General features: G+C 40.1%; 1 long non-coding RNA gene across 1 annotated transcript; it reads right to left on the bottom strand.

Annotated features, from left to right (window-relative positions):
* Window positions 1–4,278: 4,278 nt before the first annotated feature.
* On the bottom strand, window positions 4,279–19,243 carry LOC123817900. Its single transcript, XR_006785555.1, has 4 exons — window positions 19,192–19,243; window positions 13,305–13,560; window positions 10,144–10,303; window positions 4,279–4,807 (listed from the first exon to the last, which is right to left on the bottom strand). It is a non-coding gene; the product is annotated as an uncharacterized LOC123817900 (long non-coding RNA).
* Between the last annotated feature and the right edge of the window lie 3,205 nt (window positions 19,244–22,448).

The following is a 22,448-nucleotide window of genomic DNA, read 5'->3' as shown; positions in this document are numbered from 1 at the left end:
AGGAGATCTGTGAAAAGCTAAATCTTACCCCCATCCCCTAAGACGTGCTTCAGCTGAGCCAACAGGTTAGCCATGCCCCAGGGGATCTGTGTGTCAGTGAGTAAGGCAGCCTGGGGAGAGGGAAAAAGTGTCTGATGGTGTGAGGAGTGAATGGGGAGTCAAGGGCTGGAAAACTGGGAGTAAATGGAACCTTTCCCTTCTTTGTTGACTAGCCACAGTGAACTTTCTGTGATTCCATGGTGAATGCTATGTGACAGGTCACAGTTTTGGACCAGTAGGTTCCCGTGGTCTGGGCCACCTGTCCTTGTCTCATCCAGGAAGTATCACTTCCATCTGTGATGGATGCTGCTCTCCCCACCTGTCATGTGTTGGTGGGTGTGATAGAACCCAGGTCATGATGAGGAAGTCTGGCTCCCTTGTCACTTCACAGCTCACGTTCAGACCCTCTGTCTCTCCTGAGGATTAGACTCTGTTCAGAGGCTCTTATATTATTGCTGTAGAAGGCATGGCCTCACCCCAAAGCTTAGGAGTCTGCATGTAATTGTCTGATTAGTTCCCACAAGAGCCTACACAATGCAGCTTTTATTTTTCTAACATGGATTAGATGGAGATACAAATGCAGCAATTTCTCTTTTACTCTGAAGGGTATGTCCAGCATGTCCCAGAGTACTGGAGACATAAAAGCCTCATAGATGCAGCAGATCCCTGAATGGTCACAGATGTGGATATTCCCACTTTGCTTAACCTGCTGATCACTAGAGCTGATCCTGTCACTGGTGTCACTGTCCTCACTGATGCAGTTGTCTCAGAGCATCCACAGGAGCAGGCACCCACTTCCAACCTTCAGAACACATGTGTCTTTCTAAGGCATTTTTAAAACTTTACATTTTGTTCATTTTTAGCGAGAAAGCCTCTAGTTCAAACCATTAAAGGTGACACCAGTAAGAAGTCTGTAGGCTTTTTATGACTTGCAGTTGGTGTAGAGTTGACTTGGAGGATAAACGACTCCATTTGCCCTGCTAAGAAGGGCAGGCTTCATGGACTCACAATTGGTGCAGGCACGTAGAAGGGCCTGTGTTAAGTTTAATACTCTCTTTTTGCCATCCTGAAATTTTTAATGACTTTTCAACAAGGAACCCTGCATTTTACTTTGACACCGACTTTTTCTGGTTTGGCCCCTAGGAATGACCCTGGGTTGGAAAAAATAGTTTGACCCTATTGGGAGGTGCAATTTTTAATACAACTACCAGAGGGAGGCATCAATGGAATGTAACCAGGAGAAAAAGTAAAGGGATTGGAGGAGTTTGGGCTTTTTCTACTCTGTCATGACAAGTGTCTAATGAATGGAACTACTTCACCCTCACCTCTACAGCTCACAAAGGGAAGGTCCTGTATCTCTGTTGTACTTCAGAGATTCAAATTTAAACAAATCTCTGTTATTTGGCTCAAATGTGAATAGCATTAAACAGACACAATGAAGTCTATATGAAATATTGGTCTTTAAGAAATAGTGGGAAGATGGGATGGGAAGAGTGTGAATGTGTGTGTTTGCATTGGTGATCAGAAAAAAAGCAGTTGAGTCCTCATCTTCCAGAAGGAAGACCTTGTTTTGTAATGCACAACAGTACAAAATTAGTAAGTAGCCTCAAAGAATGGAATGCAGAGACTTGGTTTCCATACCAGGGAGCTGTCACTGTGTGTGTAGATGTGTTAAGTGTGGCCCAGACAGAGAAGCCAGGATCTTCTTGTGTTCACTCTGAGTAGAACACACGGAGAGACAGAAAAATTATCACAGCAACATCCAGTGTTGTCACAACCACAAGAAGGGCATTTCACAGGGGGGAACTGGGAACTGGCTTTGCTCACAGTGTGGACATCAAACACAAAATAATACATTTTATGTTTCAAATGAAGTGGGAGTCAAATGACAAGTCAGCTTAAGGTTGTAGGTGTTCACATCAAAAAATATCTCCTCTCTGGGCCTTACACACCGAGTAAGATTTGTCTGAGTAAAGCCAAACTTCTTGGCTGTTGGTCCAAATGACATGATTGGCATTGACATATTATCTGTGTTTGTTTGTTTGTTTGTTTGTTTGTTTAATATTATGAGAATAGAATTTTTAAAAATGATAAACCTCTGTTTATGAACCAGCCCGTAAATGGTCTGCCTTCATTTTATAGAAAAGTAGTACTTATTTAAATTAATTTTATGTATCCAGAAGCAGACTCAAGTTGCAATTCCAGAAAGATCATGAAGGGCAGGCATGGAGAATGGCCTTGCTGAAGAAGCTGCTGCTACTTCCTGAATAAAACACTGGAAAATGGACACGCTGCACTGGTCTCAGGCCACAGCCCCTCTGCAGCCTCTGTAGCAACCGAGGCCCTGTAGTACTGCCCTGAGTGCTGGACTAGGCACAACCCACATCTCATAAAAATGCTTCTGTCTTTCAGAACTCACACATTGAAATTATTGTCAGAGACTTTGAGAGGTGCTGTGCTCACCTTCTCTGTCTTTTGTGTGTTTTCCAAAGGGTTTGGAAGAGAATGAGTTAAGACATTTGGGGTACCTCTCCTAGATATCATTGGGGCACCTGTAATGTGACATGTGCACAAGCATAATTTTGTTCATTTCACCTGTCAACCTGATCCTCGGAGAGTCTTCCCCTTCTCAGTCAAGGTCAACTTCATATTTCCAGGTGCTCAAGTTGAAAACATTGGCATTATCCTTGATGCCTATCTAGCTCTCACAGTAATCTAATCCATCGGCACACCTGGAGTTGATATACTGTGTATAGATAGAAACCGAATGCTTAGGTCCAAACCACTGATGTTGATACATAGGGTTAATGTAATCACTTCCTACAGGTCTTCCTGCTGCCTCTTTGACTCACCTGATATCAATCTCTCCCAGAAAATGAATTTTTAAAAACCCAATCAAAAACCCTACTTAAAAATTCCTTGTCACTCACCTCTCAAAAATCACACCAAAATCCAAAGTCTTCACCATAGTTAACAAGTTTTCACACGTCTCCAGGGATTCACCAAATTTCATTGGTTCTGAACAGCCTGGCTTTTAACTGCACCAGCAGAGGCAACACGCTGCAGTTCAGAGAACACACACTCTGTGTTCCAGCAGATGTGCTCAAATTCCGTCATCGATGCTGCACTCTGGGAAATCAGACCAGCAAGAAAAGCTGCCTGATCCTTTTAAACTAACCTGTTGCTCAGGGTTCTGTAACTGAGGGGGCCTCTGTGCAAAAGAGTCAGCCTGACACTTGGTACTAAACAGGTGTTGAGCTAAGATTGTTTTTTCTTTATTCCCTTAAGCTGAATATTTCTTTTACTAATATTGTTTTCAATTACATTTGGCATCCAATATTATATCAGTTTTAGATGTATGGTGTGGTGGTGAGACATTTCTAAAACTTATGAAGGGATCACCCCAATAACTCTAGAACCCACCTGTCCCCATACACAGTGATTACAAAACTAGTGACTATATGTCCTTTGCTATGCTTTGCATCCCTGTGACTATTTTGCTGTCCAGTAGTTTCTCTTCTTAACTCCTACAGCCATCAATGTCCCTGTCACCAGTGGCTACTGCATAAAATTCAGATGTCCTGCCTCAGAATGCAGAGCACACTCCCCAGGGTACCCCAAGTGAATTTAAGCATGCCGCCCACCAGCCACAATAATCATCCCCTGCCCCACTCCTAGAAGCCCTTTGCTATGCCCATCTCCCCAACCCCAAGAACCACACCTAATGCCAGGTTCCAGCTCATGCTGCTCCCATAACCAGGAATGTTCTGATTTCCTCTGTAGGATTCAGATCCTTAATGTTTGCCGGGCTGAAGCTCATTTATCATATCTGGTTTACTACATGCCAGGGAGTCAAACTCAAATAATAGTCTCTGCCTGCCAGGAATTTAGGATCTAGTACACACACACACACACACACACACACACACACACACACACACACACACACTTTAAATAAATACCTTGGAGAGCTGTGGACTTTATATAAACAGACTGGAACACAGTCAGTTTTGAGTCTCCACTGCCCTCCTCACCTGCTGGGGACCCTTTGTCAAGTTAACCCCTCATCCAAAACATGGAAGTAGTAGTAGTATAAATTCATAGGATGGGTGTAAACACTAAATAAGGTGATATACGTAAAAGGCTTAGCACAGCGTCTAGAATGTAAATAAAAGGTGAGTTCTCAAAAAACAAGCATAAAATATGAGACATGAAAAAGTTTAATTTTGTGTGTGTCATTCTTTAAATATAAAAACATACCATTTGTGTCTGGGGAGAAGGCAACATGTCCCCAAGTATTCAGAAATCTGCTCCTTCTTCACACTTGGTGAGGAAGCCTAGTGGTGGGGCTGCCTGCAGCTGACCTGCCTAGAATCAGGACTGAGAACCAGCTTCCTGCCCCCCTGCACCCCTGCTCCTTGTGCCTCCCTCATCCCAAGCCACACTTGTTCACGTGACCCACACAAGGCTGCTGAGCTTAGCGTGGCTTTTCTGGGTGGTGGCCTCACTGTCTCTCTGAGCTGAAAAGGGGGATGGGGGAACCAGGTTGTTATGAAAATCTTACTAAATGTTTTACCTGACTTGTTATGAAAGAACTCATCACACAAGAAAAGAGACAATTATCTCATTTTAGAAATTAGCTCCACTCAGTACTATCCCCACACCAAGGACCTGACAATGGATCAGATCAGGCTAAAGGCAGCACAACAGCTGTGGTGGCTCCACAGACTGGCCTCTGCGGCTACATTTCCATCATGGGGGAATGCTCCTGTAAAGACATAAAACACCAAACCGACCTTTCCCAAACTGCCCTTGATAATCATCTGAGTCCTTAATAATTATAGACTTTACAACCAAGAATCATAACATTTTTTATGACTATCTGTAACAAAACAGCAAAAGGAAGCAATGATTGAAGAAATTTAAAATAATAAATAAATGAAAGCATTTAGAATGTATTTTTAAAAGGAAACCCAGGTGACTAGTGTACACACTTTGTTCAGACATTGAGTGCAGGCATGATGTGGGCAAGTGGGTGATAAACCAATGGGCCCAAGGCTGGGGAAAACTGTATTTACTTTTACAAAGTCAGATTGCTGGACAATTGCTGGATAAACTCTCATGAAAAGATGCAGTCAGAACAAGAAAGAGTTCCCAGAAATTATAATTGCTCACACAATAATATGTGTAATTGCTGAATAACTGGAAAGTCATTGCTGAAAGACTGACTGAATGATCTGGAAGATGCAACCGAGGAAACCAGCCCCAGCATGAGGGGAAAGTCAGAGCTGGGAAGTGAGAGAGAAGTGGGGTTGGACAGGTGCAGGTTTGTCTGAGCTCCGCAGGTGCCAGCTCTGGTCTGCCCGTCACTCCTCTGAACTCACCCAGTCTCAGCCAGCCCTGCAAGGAAGTGTGTATGTGTATGTGTGTGGCTTTTCTCCCTGTTATTAGTAGATCTATAAGCTTATTGCCCCCCAAATTTGGGTGGAATTTTAACAAATAATTTTATAAAATTTACTGAGATCAATATTTTTCTACTTTAGTCTGTTGATAGGAAGAATCATATGCTGAAATGAAAACATACCTGCATGACTGATGTAAACTACTCCCACTCTGTTGAAAGGGGTTTTTTTTTATCATAAATGGGTTCTAAATTTTATCAAATGCTTTTCCTGCATTTATTGATGTGATCATTTAATTTTCATTGTTCATTTTCCTTATGTGCTATATCACATTTATTTGCAAATATTGTACCAACTTTGCAGCCTCAGAATAAATCCCACTAAGTCATGGTGTATGATTTTCTTAATGTATTGCTGAATTTAGATTTTTAGTATTTTGTTGAGGAATTTATCATCTATATTCATCAGACATATTGATGTATAATTTTCTTTCTTTGTAGTGTCTTTATCTCATTTTAGAATTGGGATAATGCTTGCTTCATAAAATGAGCTTGGAAGTTTTCCCTTCTGTTAAATTTTTTGGAATAGATTGGGAATAGGTGTTATGTTTCTAGAAAAAATTCCACTTCTTCCAAGTTGTCCAATTTGTTGGCATGTTCTTTTCATTATATTTTCTTATGATTATTTACATTTTTGTGGTATCAGTTTTTACTTCTCCTTTTTTATTTCTGATTTTATTTATTTGGGCCTTCTCTCTTTTGCTCTTGATGATTCTGGTTAATGGTTCATCAATCTTATTTATCTTCTTAAAGAACAAACTCTCACCCTGGCTGGTGTGGCTCAGTGAATTGACCACTGGACTGCAAAGTAAAGGGTCATTAGATTGATTCCCATTCAGGGCACATTCCTGAGTTGCAGGCCTGGTTCCTGGTAGCAGGTACATGAGAGGCAACCAAACATTGATATTTCTCTCCTTCTCTTTCTCCCATCCTTCTCCCTCTCTAAAAATAAATAAATAAAATCTTTTTAAAAAAAGAAACAGTCTTGGTTTCATTGTTCTTTTATATTGTTTTCTTAGACTATTTTATTTCTACTCTGATCTTCATTATTTCCTTCCTTCTATGTGCTTTGCACATTGTTGACTTTTTCCAGTTTATTTAGGTGTAAATTTAGATTGTTTGTTAGAGTTTCTTTTTGTTTTTTGAAGTAAGCCTGTAATGTTATACTTCCCTCTTAGGACTGCTTTTGTTTTATCCCATAGATTTTGGTTTGTTGTGTTCTCATTTCCATTTGTTCCAATGTAGCTTTTGATTTTCTTAATCTCATTTTTATTCCATTTATTGTTTAGTTACGTGACATTTAGCCTCCATAATCTTGAGTGTTTTTTCATTTTTTTATTGTGGTTGACTTCTACTTTCATACTATTGATATCAGAGGAGATTTTTTTTAAAAGATTTTATTTATTTATTTTTAGAGAGAAGAGAAGAGAGGGAGAAAGAGAGAAAGAGTAACATCAATGTGTGGTTGCCTCTCACATGCCCCCACCTGGGCACCTGGCCCACAACCCAGGCATGTGCCCTCACTGGGAATCAAACCAGTGACCCTTTGGTTCATAGGCTGGTGCTCAATCCACTGATCCATACCAGCCAGGGTAAAATAATTAAATCTTTATAAGATAGAGTGTGTCTGTTGCTTCAGTTCAAGAAATAACTTCAGGCCTTAAGGCTTGGCTTCTTACAAAGTCAGATCTGACCAGAGCAAGTTCTACACTCGTAGAAAGTCAGAACTCCTCCTGCTGAGGAGCCTGTGCACTGGTGCCCAGCCCCATTTTCGCTCCAGTGTCACCACCCTGGAACCAGAGTTTTGGAAGGATGTCTGACGACACAAATGACCAAAAGGATAGGAAGCAATTAGACCCATATTCAGAGCTGGAATAATGAGAAGCTACAACTGTGAAAATAATGTCTCTTTCAAGTATACAAAGTACAGCAAGGTAGATTTAGAGAGCTTTTTAAAACATGGACACAAGAGAGTTTGCAGTTCTTCGAATGCTGTTGTGGAGACAATCATTGTCTCCTGACAATACTCTTATTTTACCCCTGGGAACCGTGACTGTTGTATTCTGCAGAAGACACTTGACACATGTGATTAAGTTATAGGTGGTGAGATGGAAAGATTATTCTGGATCTTCTGTAGCATTTCTCATGTAATTTCTTGTGTTCCTATCAATCAGAGAAAGAGTCAGAGAAAGACTAAATGACTGAAGTAAAAGAGCAGATGTGATCATGGAAGCAGAGGAGGGAAGATGCATGTGATAGGGAAATATTAGCCAAGAATGAAAACAGCCTACAGTGTCTGGAAAAGGCAAAAGCAGTTGTCCCCAGAGTCTGAGGAGAGAGCAGGCTGCTGCAGACACACACCATCATTCCACCACCGTGATGCCCAATTCAAACTTCTGGTTTCAGGACAGTTAGAAAACATGTAAACAGGCTGACTGTGTTATCCACTCAGATGCACTCTGCAGACACACAGGGGATCATGTGCTCATTCTTTCATCCCTTGTCTGAAATTTCTTCCACAGCCCTCACAGGGTGGTGAATCAGGGCAAAGGGTATCATTAAGGCCTCTTCACTAACATGGGTGGGAACACTGAGCAAATTTCACGTGCGGTAAATGACAAACCCCAACCACTAACTTGGTTTCAATTTCACACTCATTTTCTCCTCACATGTAAGGGAGCAGACACACACATCCTTCAGAGATATTCTGTAAGAGAACTTTGATGGTGTGTGGAGTGTGAGGACTCCTTACAAAGGCAGCCCCTTGAAGGCCCCAGCTCTTGGTCAAGTGTACCCAGTGCCTTCAGGGCCCTGTGATCAGTCAGAGACCTTTTCATGCACCCACAACACAGGACACATCCTTGCCTTTTGTTTTGATTTACAAACTCTGTGTTCCCGTTTCAAAGAAAGTCCACAAACAGGATACATGGTATTGGAAAACAGACACTATTTTCTTGGTTATTCAGGCTCTGTTGGCTCTGCTTGGCTTCTGACCACAGATCAAAATCCTAGACAGACCTGCAGGTTAGATGGCCTCTAGAAGACAGGGGACCACCAGGGGGAGACAAGAAGGGGTAAAATCCTGGGCAGGTAGAGAAGGAAAATTGTAATGATTAGAGAAGCAGGGCAAAGAGGAATGGTGTGTATTGTTGTCTCAGTTTAGGAGGAAGAGAATAAAGAAGGAATAGGGAGTAGTGCAGGTTTTCAGGAAGAGACTGAGGAGCCCATATTGTGGGAGCCCATATTCAGGTTGAGGGGATGACCCACCAAGGAGAGAGTCACTGGAGCTGGATACGGGTGTGGGGAAGAAGAAAGAGCAGTTCTTCCAAACAGGGGTATTGCCTTGAGAGGCAAGATACCTCTTTTGGAAAAAAGTATAAGATACTTGAAGACTTGGATGACTGTCTTTTATATTGAAACCAAACACTTGATTTGGGCATTCCATGGAGGTGTGTGTACACTTTTATACATGGGGAGAAAATAACCAGAAAAAAAGGATTAAAAATATCAGAGAGAAGGATGGTAGAGGGGATAGGTGTATATGTAGGGATAGGAAGGAAGAGAGAATGGAGTCTTAAACAGAGGTACCAGGAAACCATGCTCCTATTTATTTCCAAGAGCACAGCTGCCCACATGGTAGGGTTTCATGGCCCCAGGGATATAGGAAATGAGGCACTGGGAAAGGAATTAGAAGGAGACTGAGAATGAGAAAAAGACTGGCAACCACTGAAGGACCAAAATTCTAGAAAGCCAAGAGGGGTGGGATGGCATGAAACCACACAGTCTGCCTAATGCCTGATGAGGAAAGAGAGTGGGGATTGATACCAGAGAGGCAAGAGTTAGAGGCATATCAAAGAGGGTGAAAGGTAGGGAGGCAGGCAAGCTGCTGTGGCAGGAGAAGCAGGCCAGATGGAGTCCAGGGATGGCAGTTTTCAGAGTGAATGCTGAGGTTTTCAACATCTGGCTCAGGCCACGGTGAGGCTGTGTCTGTGCCTCTCGGGTCACACAGATTCACCTTCACCTGTAAGCACACTAGAAATGCAAAATGTATCCCAGTACCTCAAGTCTCCTTATGCTAAGGCTGCAGTTGACAGTGCCTACAAAAGGCATATCGAGTGAAGGCTGAGAAGCAGTCCAGTGGTGAGTGTTGGGGTGCCTTTTCAGATGGGACAGAGGCAGCGTGTTATTGGAGCTTGCTTGGTCATTAAATTTTTTAATAAAAATTCTGTAAAATATATAGGTGACTGGAAGTCTTCAGTCCACAAACACAAATGTCTTTACACTTATTGTTGTATCTAGTTTCAGAAACATTTGGTAATTTTCAGACCATACACCTTCCAGGTGCTTGGTGAATTTTTTCCTGTTGTATTCTTTCTGATGCTGTTGTAAATGAAACTTTTCTTAATTCCATTTTTTGATTTGTTCCTTGCTTTTCTAAGGAAATTGAAATGATGCTGGCTGTTGATTTTATCTTTTGTGATTTAACAGAAGTTATTAATTCTAACAGTTTTTTGCATGGAGGGTGGAACCTTTTTTGCAGGGAGGGTGGAACCTTTAGAAATTTCTACATAGAAAATTAAGTTGTTGCACTGCTCAGAGTGGCTCAGTGTGTTGGATATTGTTCTGTGGAACAAAAAGCTCACCTGCTGGATTCCCAGTCTGGTCATGGGCCAGGTTTGCAGGTTCAGGCCCATTCCAGGCATGGAGGAGAGGCATCCAATGGATGTTTTGCATTCACATCTGCGTTTTTCTCCTTGTCTTTTTTTCTCCCTTACCTTCTCTCAAAAAAGAAATAAATAAAACCTGTAAAAAAGTTAAATTGTCCGTTAAAGAGATCATTTTTCTTTTTTTTCAATTTGGATACCACTTAATTTATCTTCTTGCCTATTTTTCTGCCCAGAACTTCCAGTAATGTTATTTACATGGGTAAAAAGGGGGATCTTCACCTTTTTCATAATGTCACTAACATTTTGGTATTTCTTTATGGAGTATTATGTTAACCATGGGTTTTCATGTGTGGCCTTTACCATGTGGAGTAGTTTTCTTCTGTTCCTAAAGTCCTTGTCTTTGTTAGAACCATAACTACTTCTCTCTAGAGATTTATTTCACCGTGTTATTCAATTTGCAGACCAGGAAATAAAGTCCTGTTCAAACTGAAAATTTCTTTAGATAAATTTTTTTCAAATGCAAGATCATGAAGAATAGGTTGGGCCATCTTTATTGCCCAATTAATTACTTAACAAAAGTTAAATGTCTTACCAATTACTGCCCCAGAAATGAACAGAGGATATAAGTGTGCCTTCCCCAAATACACAAACATTTACATGAGGAATGAGACCTGATAGTTTTTTAAGTCAAAATATCTCCTTATTCCATTTCTTTATTTTATTAAACCCTGAATAATTTTTTTGCATTTTTTAATAGACTTGGTGTGAAGGTAGACAACTGTTAGAAGACTTGCACTGAGTCAAGAAATGCTCAAAGATGAGAGCTGACCTTATCACTTTTGTTGATTTAAGGTCACATTTTACACCAGACCCCACCTTTGGTTGGTCTCAGATGCACCATCTTTACAGTGCAGGAGTCACTGAGTCCCTCAGAGGAGGGGCAGTTGCCATGTGATGACCTGTGGGAGCACATGATGAGCCTGAAGAAATCCAAGCTCTGTCCTTTTCCAAAGGTCATGTACAGGGCACCTGGACACTGTTGTGGACAACAAGAATAAACTAAAAGACACAGGCTAGTAACACTGACCTTTTTCTCTTTTATTTCTCCCCATAAATTCTAAAGTCTTCTAGAGTATTCTCATTTTCATGGCATTACACTTATTTGCATAAGTTCAGCATAACTCGGACCCTTTTCATAACAGAAAATAATTGGAAGCATTGGCGATACAAACAAGGCTTTGGTTCACATGTCCTAGTTCAGACTGATGCCCACAGAATTAGAAACATCCTCACCTTTTATGAAGCTAAGTTTGACCTGATGGGTATTTTGGTATCTAAAGAAGAGGGCACCACTCAAAGTAGAGAGACTGCAGTGAAGTGTGAGGGTGTAGCTTCCTAATTTCAAAAATCTGTGAAGCCTCCCATCTTTTGTTTTATAAAATACTTGTACCAGAGCAAACTATACAGTGAATGTCAGTTTTTCTGCACTTCGGTAATTAATCAGGACAAATCAAATTATAGCAGCCATGTAGGCTGCTATAGTAGGATCAAGAATACTCTTATTCACGTGATAACATTTGATCAAAAAATAAAAGTTGCCCTGGCTGGTATGGCTCAGTGGATTGAGAGCTAGCCTGTGAATCAAGGGGTTGCCGGTTCATTTCCCCATCAAGGGCATATGCCTGTGTCGTGGGCCAGGTCCCTCAGGGTGTGCAAGAGGCAATGACACATTGATGTCTCTCTCTCTCTTCTCCCTCCCTTCCTCTTCTCTCTAAAAATAAATAAATAAAATCTTTAAAGAATAAAAAGAATAAAAGTTAACTGTAGAGAGATATAATATATCCGTGGACAATTCCAGAAGCATGACATTCTGGGAGATCAGATCCTGGATCTGTTCAGATGCTCTCAGCAATTTGCACCTGTGTCTACATTGCTAGGAACTGACACCTCTTCACAAATATTAGGATCGGATGTGACGCAGACACACAGACTACAGAAATCCTTCGGAGAAAAAGGGACGGCACAGCCACTCTCTCAAGGGGAGAACACATCAACCCTTGCCTGGACAGGCTTTTATTGCTTTCTAGTCTCATTACATCAAAGAAGGTTCTCATTCATTATCCTTAGATTTACATTAAGTGACTACTTCTTACAGGTAACAAAAAAAAAGTTGCAAATGCAAGGGAATGATAAAGATTGATTTGGTTACATTTTGTCCTTGGGACATCTTAGCACAAACTTTAGGGAGTTGCTTCAGAGATGTACATTAAACATCTGCAGTCTTAGCTCAGGGTGAGGGAGTTTTAGCAAAAGCAAGTCTCATAGCAGCCTAGGCACAATGCAGACCTGATTCCCCACGGGAAACCAATCTGCACACCTGGCTCCTATGTGCCGCCTCACATTGATTGGTTTTCTGGATCAATACTGGGCTACATTTGCCATTGCTATGCTGATCAGTTCTTTATACTGATGGTGATGCAAAGTGGGTTTGGCTGAAAGCTACATAGTTGTGTTCCCCTCCACTGTGAAAAAAGCCATTTTCTTATGACCTAGAGGCTTTAATATTATTTCAGAGTCACTAATCAAATAGGTTGTTTCTGACTATAGTCACTTGACTTTATTTTTTAGGCCATACCTTTAAATGTGTAATTGCAATTTGGTAATTGCAGATACTTCTCTGGCCTTTTGAAATATGCATAAGTATCACTGAAAGCTTCTTGCCAGTGTTACAAGCCAGAGAATATCTGACTCAGAAGCCTGGGCCCATTACACTGAATTCTAATCTTCCTGGTGTTCCTGTTGTTCCAGTGTCTGAGGAAGGGTAGGAGCATAACTTGGTTGAGGACCTTTACAGACAAGATGTAAAAGGATCTCCTGACAATATTTTATGAGAAGTTTTGCTTTTCTTTTTTATAAAGCCAATTAGCAAACACAGATGCCCATGGTTCCTTCTCCTGTTTTTAACATCTCCAAAGTATATTGAATCTGGGGTAATGAGTTCTGTGTCGTGACCCTATTGCATGGTCTTCAATAAAGTCTTCCTTTTATATTTAAACTTCTTTGATGCCTCTTTACTCTGACATCACCTACCTGTAGTTAGCTGATCCTGCCACCTTGCTCTCAGTGTCAATCCTTACCCTGTTTTCAAATCTTCCAGTTTCTTTCCTTCTCTGTTACAATCCTCCAAATAGACTTTTCCAGTTTTTCTCTCTCTCTTCTGAGGTGGTGTTTGCAGCAGGAGGTGACCTGACTGCCCACATCCTTCTGGGACCTCAGGTTGCCTCGAAGCAGCCTTTCTCAGAATCTGAGAACATGTACCAGATTGAAAGGGCACATTTCTGCTGTGACCTAACCATCAGCTGTGTTCTCATTCCACATCCATTGTTACTGTACCTTCAAAAAACAAGATCACAGAGATTTTAAAAGATATTCTGCCATAAACCTCAACTACTGTAGTGAACATGCAGGTCTCTGTTACGTCAGCACCCACAGGTCTGCACAGAAGAGCCCTCTTTCAAGCCCTCTCTGACCTGCAGTTCAGACCAGACATCAGTGTCCTCATTCTTTGCCTTCTTTGATGTTTTCAAGTTCTACATTCTTGTCCTTAGAGAGACAGCAACCAGAATCTGGGAAATGGGAAATAAGTCTCTCCTCTGGTTCAGTTCTTTTCCTGCTTTGGTGGGCTTCTGGTGCATTTGGCTGGCATCCTTGGAGAAATGGTCAGAGGCAGATTGTATGAAAGCAGAGGTGGACATAGAAGGGAGCCATGAAGAGATGGGTTTGCTCAGAGTCAAGATCAAAATTTGAAAAGCCTGAAAGATTTGGGGTGCCAGGCATTACTTGGGCTCAAAGGGACCTAAAGTGCCAGGCAGGCAGGTTTTCTCAGTGGTTCAGAATGAAGCTGAATAATATTAGTGAGGGTCTGATCTACCTGTTGAGGGAGGAGCCACTGGAACTGGTGCAGTGAACTGGGGGTGCCATTCTCCAAGACTAGAGTAAGTGTCAAAGGTAAGACACAAGTTTGGAAATAAGGATAATATTTGGAAGACTCAGGTTACCTCACATTGGGACAAGTGGGAGCACCAAATATACAGGCTGGCAGGGGATATTAGGAAGGGTATATGGGATAGGGGACAAAAGAAGGAGAAAGAATTAAGGTTCAAAAGTTAGGGGATAAGAAAATGGGGAGCAGTGGATACAGTGTTTCACTTGGGGTGATAAAAATATGTTTGTACTGGGTAAACATGGCAGCTGCACAAAACTGCAACTACACAAAAGGCCACTGAATTGTTGAATGTAAAATGATTAAGTTTTGTTACATACATTTCACCTGGTAAAAGTAATTATGATGAATTAAAGAAGCCAGTTAAAAAGAGAACATACTACATAATTCCATTTATATAAAATTTTAGAAAATGTAAACTATTCTATCGAGAAAGAAAGAATGTGAGTGGTTGTCTGAGATAGTGGGAGTTGGGTGGGGATAAGAGGAAGGGATTACAAAGGCACATGAGAAACTTTTAAATGGAATGGAGACACATGTTGTGCGTATGAAGGTCAACAAACACATCAGGTTGTACACTGTACGTATGTGTGGTTTACGGTCTGTCACTTTTACCTAAGCCAAGCTGTAATCAATGCCTGATGACATGAATTGCTTGTGTGGTCAAGAGGAGAGAATATTTTTCCTATACTACTGTTGTTTCCAAGTGGGCACACCCTGGACATGTGCCCACAGGAGTGCGACAATGACAATAGCTGACCTTTTATTAGCACTCACTGGGTACTGGGCACCTGAGGCATTTTAGCTCATTTAATCACCCACATGAGTGAGTTATACTTATTTATTTCGCTTTAATTTCCCACCTTCTGACCTTTGCACATGCTGTGTCCTTTGCCTGCACCTTGCATTCCTGCCCCTTCACAAGCTCTAGGTTAGCCTGGGTTCATTCTCTGTTAGATGCTACTCTTCAGAAAAGTGTTAACAGGTTCTTTATGCTAGGTCAGAAATCCAGTCATGTGAGGTCATAACACTCCATATTCTACCATTTCAATATTTTTACTCATTTTTTCAAAGAACACCAACCAAGTGTTCCCCATCTGCCTGACACTCTTCTAATCAGTGGAAATACCATTGTGAAATGGAACAAAATTCCAGTCCTCATAGCCTGACATGCTGGGAGGAGGTGCACAACAATTCATACAATGACAATAGTAATGTGATACAGTCTATTAGACTAAAATAGGGCATGCTTGGGGTAATTTTTTTCTTTCAATTGAAAAAATGATGGATTAGCAAGGAGGGCATGAACTGATTGGATCAAAGAGAGCAAGAGATGAGAGAAGATGAAGTCAGAAGGAGAGAAGCCATCAGCCAGAACTTTGGCTTTCCTCTGAGTGAATATGAGAGCCCCGGAGGGGTCAGAGCTGCAAAGAGATGTGAGTCATCTGTGTTTAGTAAAGAAAACTAAAGTTTGTCAACCTGAAGTTTCAGTTTGAGGATGTTGATTATACGTCCTTTGAAGAAACAAAATTCAGACAAAACTGCTGACCCTCCCACATTCCTGTGAAGGCATTTAGACAGAAAAACTTACTTCAGGAAAAAAATGGAATTTTCATTTTGGGCTAATATAATTAACATGGTAAATAGGAGGGCTTTAGGCACGCACCTGTTGTCTTGGCACACCCTGTGTCCCACTCATCTGAGTTGCCTAGAAAAAAATCTCTTGCCATGCAGGATCTGCTCTTCTCAACTACCCTTAAATTCCTCATTCTGACAACTAGAATCAAGACCCCATTGTCTCTGTTTTTCTCCTTTGTCCCAAATGTTTTATATGCCTAATGTTGCCTTATGGTCACTAAAATTTTCATACTTATATGAATTCCATATGCTCACAGATTTAAAAAAACTTGATTTTTTTTCTTCTCAGCTGCCTCTGTTAATTTGATGATTAGCCCAGGCAAAAAAAAAAAATATTAGTAGATAGAAGTGACAATATTTCTACTTTTTAACATCAATATTAGGCAGGATTTGTGTGGCTGCTAGGTTATGGGGGTGGGGGGTCCTTTGAGAAGGCAAGTGCAGTCATCCAGGTGACAGGTGGGATTGAACAGACCAGCCTGGGAGGAAATGGGGTCTGTTTCAGGATTTGTCTTGAGCTCAGAGTCAAGAGAATGTGCTGGAAGACTGAATCTGGGGTGTGACACAAAGAGAGAAGTTGTGAAAACACAAAAAGATTCAGAAAGAGTCTCAAAGAACACATTGAGGTCAATACTTTGCCAGGGATTAAAAACCTTGAGGCATCCTGAAGTACCTTTTAAATATCAATTGTAAGGTAAGTAGTTGGACATCAGCAATCATGTCCAGTTTGTCTCTTTCATTGACTAACATGTCACCAGCACCCCATACAGTGTCTGGTAGGTAGTACAAGTCCACTACACATTTCCAGAATCAACAAGTGAACAAGGAGGAACAATTGAAAGGTCTTCTAGACAACCATACACAGTATTTTTTATCAAATAAGAAAATACAGGGATGCTACAGTTACCATGACTGCAAAGGGCCCTTATAAACCCATTTGGTGTTGTAAATCACATCAAGGCATTTCTTGAGGATTTGTGCTATACGCATTTTTAAAACTATGTTAAGTTAAACATGAAAGTACTTAAATGATATTTAAACAGAGAAGGTGCCACTCTGTAATTCTTGACCCCAATTCCTCAACAATAGAAATGGAACCGAAGTCCTTCAGGCAGCAACAAGCTCAGCAGGTACTAATTAAAATTAGGGACACGTAAAAACACAACAAAAGGATGAATTAAGCAATAAACAGTGATAACATAAACACTAATCTGAGACATGAGCCAGGGTCAGAGGACTCCTAGGTCTTCCTGGGCAGCTATGGATAAGATCACAAAACACATGCTGAGTTATATTCCAGGAACTAAGATGCCCACCAGAAGGAGGCTGTGGACCCCAAAGCCCGGAACATTTTTATTAGCAGATTCAAAGGTATCTCTTAATTTTTCAGTAATAAGTCAAAAGTTCATATGCTTATATGGCTAAAACGAAATTTGGTAATGAGTTAGGTGCACAATGACTTTCATTAAATGACTAGGTGTAGTAGAACTGAGCTGTCAGTGAGACTTGCTAAACCAGCCTAAGAGTCGTGGCTCTGCTGTGAAGGGAAGCAGAGCTGCTGCCCCAGGTTTGCCTTTTAGGGCATTAATTCTGATCTTGTTCTTGGTAAACAGAAGGCTCAGGAAAGAAAATGCTTTGACCTCTCTCCCCTCTTAACTGCCTAGAAAGTATTAACCAGCTGAAGGAGAAATACTGACATGAAGAAACCAAGCTAATATTTAATTTTAAAACATTTGCTTTGGAATCACCATACAAATGGATTTTTTTGTGTTTTGAAGCCTCAAACCACAAAGCTTATTTTTTTAAGCTTCAAAATGATGTATAAGCCTCAACTAACCAATATTTTGGGGCATCTCTAATTTTATTTCCTCAGAATATTCATTAGTATAATAGACTACCTGCATCTGCTTTGTTAATCTGTCCCTGTTAATTTGATTATTATCTCAGCTAGAGGAATTTAAAAAATGAAAGAAAAATAATTTTTTGTTCTCACAGATGGTTGTCTTTATCCTATTTAAAGAATAAATTTTAAAACACAACCTGGAAGGTGTGATAGAAACAAATGGAAGATTGTCAGTAAAATGGGTTGCAAGGGATATATTGTTCCTGATAAGAAAAGGATGTGACCTGCTAAGCATAAGATGGATGGATCTGTTTTCTGCTCTTGAATTAACATCACCAACACAATCCAAAATTTGGTTGCAGAACTCTGGGTTGTCTGAAAGCAGGAAGACCTCTGGTTTCTAATTACTAGAAACCCTTAAACAGAATGATGCTGGGGAAGAAATGAATCAGATAATAAAAACTTACATCGTAACTGAACTATCCTCATAGCCCATGGCTTTAAAAAACACCTCAATCATAATTTTTTCACTTTCCTGCCTTAGAAGACCTTAAATGTAAGACCCTAGGGGTTTTCTACTTTTGAACATCAGCTGCCTATTCTGCTTTCAATGTTTCCTTTGAAATATATGCTATTTTTCCTTTCACTGCAACCTGGTGTCCGTTTTTTGTTTTGTTTTGTTTTGTTTTTTGTCTTTTCAGGCAGCTGGTGAATGGCTCCACTTTGGGGTAGAAAACACTCTGTGTGCATGTACAGGCCTGTGCCTACATGGTTCCTGGGAAGGGCTCACGGCTTCAGGCCTCACCCTGTGAGACCTGGGAGAATAAGAAGTGAACATGGCCTCTCAATAGGTGAGAGAGGGGAGTGAACTCAATGTCTGCTCAAACTCCCTGAGCACCTCATAGACGCAGGTTACACACAATCTCATAGTCAATTCCAGCATCACACCTGCCTGGTTTTTTTCCCTATGGGATAAAGAGCTTTTATCTTCAATTAACAATCAATTTTCTATTGACATGTCCACAATTTGATTTAGTTCTGACACTGAGTACCCAAAGTGTGTGCAGACCCCACAGGTTCAAGGCTCAGTAATATGAGACTGACACCACGTTTGATGCAATTGCAAGTGGGCTGCCTGGGCTACTCACATTGCTGCCTGCAGCTACAGATTTGGGGATTTTTATTACCCACCGAAGGTACTATAATTATCTAGAAAGACTCACAGGACTCAGAAGTGGTTTCACTTACTATTACTAATTTATTAATAAATTAACATAACTCAGAACAGCTGCATGGGAGGAACTCACTGGGCTGGACACTGGGTGATAGCAATGCAGCTTCCATATCTTCCCTGGGCTTCTCCCTCAACCCCCACCATCTCAGAACCTCTCTGAATCTTATGTTTAGGGGTTTTTTGGAAGTTTTCTTCTGTTGATATGATTGATTAAATAATTGGCCATTGTTAATTATCTCTAGCTTCTCCCACTTTCCAGGATTTTGAAGGATTAGAACATATGGATACATAAAGCCACATACTAACCTGAAAACCTCAGGGGAGGCTTGCATGGTGAAACTTACAAACTCGGAGATCTAAAGTAACCACAAGGGAGAATCTGAGATTAAAATTTAGGAACTAACAGCTAATCATGGCAGGTAGTCAAGTTTTACACTAGGTTCTTTTCTAAAAAATGTCCATCTTTATTTTAATTCAATCTATCTAGTGTCTTTTTGCATCTCTGACAATATATCTTTCAAATGCCAGGGTAATGTTCTTTTTCCTGGAACCCTCACTGCACCAGAGCAGAGACAAGAAAATTTCCCATGGTTATTGGTATCATATTCATTGTTAATTGCTAACTATCCTGCACCCACCAATGTAAAAAAGCTGTATGTCCATTTGTTTTCCTTTTTATCCAGTCCCAGAGACTTCACTCATTTTGCTCTCTCCTGCCTCCCTAAAATATCACCAACGGATTTTAAGTAACCCCTTATTCATTTCCTGTTGATTGCAATGTATAAGATAAGGTGCAAAATTGCCATTCCCTGGAGTAATTTTTCAATTTGTTGAGAGATTCTTTCCCAACTTAAATCAACTCATAAAAATTCTCTACATTCTTAAACATTTCTTACTTTGACATTTACTTGGCACAGCGTGGCAGGATTCCAGAAGTCCACCAGGATCACCTTGCTAGGTCCCAGCATGGGGCACGCTGGGCCCCACTAACACATAGCATTGTATCAGATGAGCTTGGGTAAGTTTGCTGAGAGTTCTGGAACTCTCTCTTTTAAGCTAAAAGGCCTAAATTTATTTAAGCTTTTTAAAAAATCCTCAAGGTGTTCCTAACCTTTAAATGTTGAGAGAAACCAAGCCAACAGAGTTGAAAATTCAGAACAGAAGAAAAAAGGATGGCTGGATTTTTAACCTTGGCTTTCCATTGGAATTGCTCTTTGAGAGTCTGAACAAAACATTGTGCTAGACAAATGAGAGACTGGACTTGATCGGCTTTGAAGACCAAAGGCACTCCCTCCCTCAAGTCCAATCTCAGGTATTCTTAAGTGACTAAGAATCTCTGCGCAGGTGTCTGAGGAATTCCCTCAAAACATATAGGACCTCATTGAGAATTCCAACTCAACTGTAATGAAATAATTGACTTGTACAAGGATGCACATATGAAGGTTAGTTACCTAGCACCCAGGAGGGAACCTGAGATATAACATAAGAGGGTTTGAGGCAACTCTGGAAGTGACAGCCCCTTGGAGCTCAGGCTATAAGCAGCCCACTTCAACCTACCACACAATATACTAAAGATTTGATCAGAATTTGCAAATATCTAAACTTAAATTAGTATGGGAAATAATGCCTGAAAGACTGAAAACTCAGCTGCAGCCCCTATTACTCCTTCTGCAGATAGGCAATAAATAGGAAGATCTTACTTTCAAGCACTTACAGAAATGGAAAGATTTCATTAAAATAGATATCAATTTATGATGGCCAATTAAAACTCTTTTGATACCTAATTAATATTTTTCATGCAATATTAGATAAAAATAGCTCTATATATTTATTGTAAATTAGAAGCTTCTAAGTGGCATACACATGGTTTTATTGAAAGTTAATAAAAACTATTAGCATCTATGAATGAATGAAGTCTTCTGTAGCTAATAAATGCAGCACCACAGTCCTTCTCCTTCTACAGTTTAATTACTATATCCTTTGCTATCTCAGGTTATGTGTCTGGATTTACCCTCTTTTTTTCTTTTTTTCTGCTTTTTATTTCCTTTATATCTACTCACTACCACTCCCTAAAAAAATGAGAAATAGAAATTTAGACAAGAATAATCCAGGAATTCTGGCAACTCCCTTCAGGGAAGAGCCAGTCCCAGGCAGAGGGAACCCGTGATTATATATATTCCAAAAACTACAATAGAATTTAACATCTATCTAAGGATTTCATCTATTTTCTCTGGGACACTGATTAGTTTACAAAATAATGACAAATTGACTGTTAGAATATATCTCTGGCTATTCTGACCTATTCCAAATAAATTTCTCTGGCAAACTCCTATAGAGAATTCTGTTCACCCTACAAAAGACTATAGAAAACTGAAATAAGATTCAGGAAGAGAAAAAAAACAGAAACAAGCATACGTTTGTTCTGAGGACTATAAGGGTGTTCCCTTTTCACCTTGCTAATAGTTAAAAAAATTAAAATTACTATGATAGGAAGCCCTGGCTGGCATAGCTCAGTGGATTAAGCATGGGCTGTGAACCAACGTGTCGCAGATTCGATTCCCAGCCAGGGTACATGCCTGGGTTGCAGACCATGACCCCCAGCAACTGCACATTGATGTTTCTCTTTCTATCTCCCTCCCTTCCCTCTCTTAAAAATAAATAAATAAATAAATAAATAAATAAATAAATAAATAAATAAATAAATATTTTTAAAAATTACTATGGTAGGGAAATTACTAAGACCCTTGTAGGTATTGGGGCTACTTTATCTGTTCTTGACCACATCCAACTAAGTTGTCTTTTCCAAGGAGGAAAGCTTCAGTGCAAGTGGTAGGAACATCTAATCAACCAATGACTGTTCTTAAATCACAACCTGCCCCTTGCAACTATTAAAGGTGAGGAGACAACATACGTATTTACTGGTCTCATCAGCCTCATTTCACCTACTAAAGGGAGACTTTTTTAAAAAAACAATGGCACCCATATATATTTTTTTTTCCGGAAGCATGAAGTATATTTAGAACTAAATTCTTTGGGTACTGAACCAAAGGGGAAAATAATAAGTATGAAGGAACTTTGTCAAGAAGAAAGCAATGTTGAGATTGGTTGTTACTTCCTGGATGCTAAATGCAACTGAGAGCTCTTTCCAGTACAGATATTGGCAAGATCAATCAGCCACTTCTGTTAAATAACTACTGATAATACATGGCTTCTGCCTAATATTTGCCATTATCCTGAAAGACCAGATTAACTACCTAGAATTAATCCTATTATACAAAATTATTTTTAAAAGGAACTTAAAATTTCATATAGAAGTTTCTGTAATTCTCCTATTTTTCCAGTAAAGAAACTGAATAAAAAGAATGGAGATTTGTACATGAACTCAACACTATTAATAAAATACTCACAAACATCTTGTTTCAAAGCCAAATACCTATTTATCAGCCACTTCTGTGGACTGTGAACATTTTTCAGTAATAGATTTATGTAGCACCTTGTTCAGTATTTCAGTTTAAAAAAAAGGCAACATCTCTTTGCCCTCAGTAGAAATAATTGCCAATTTA

Source organism: Phyllostomus hastatus, unplaced genomic scaffold (assembly GCF_019186645.2).
Source record: "Phyllostomus hastatus isolate PE091 unplaced genomic scaffold, TTU_PhHast_1.1 phas_contig_234, whole genome shotgun sequence".
Lineage (NCBI taxonomy): Eukaryota > Metazoa > Chordata > Mammalia > Chiroptera > Phyllostomidae > Phyllostomus > Phyllostomus hastatus.
This window is presented reverse-complemented; position numbering and strand designations above follow the sequence as displayed.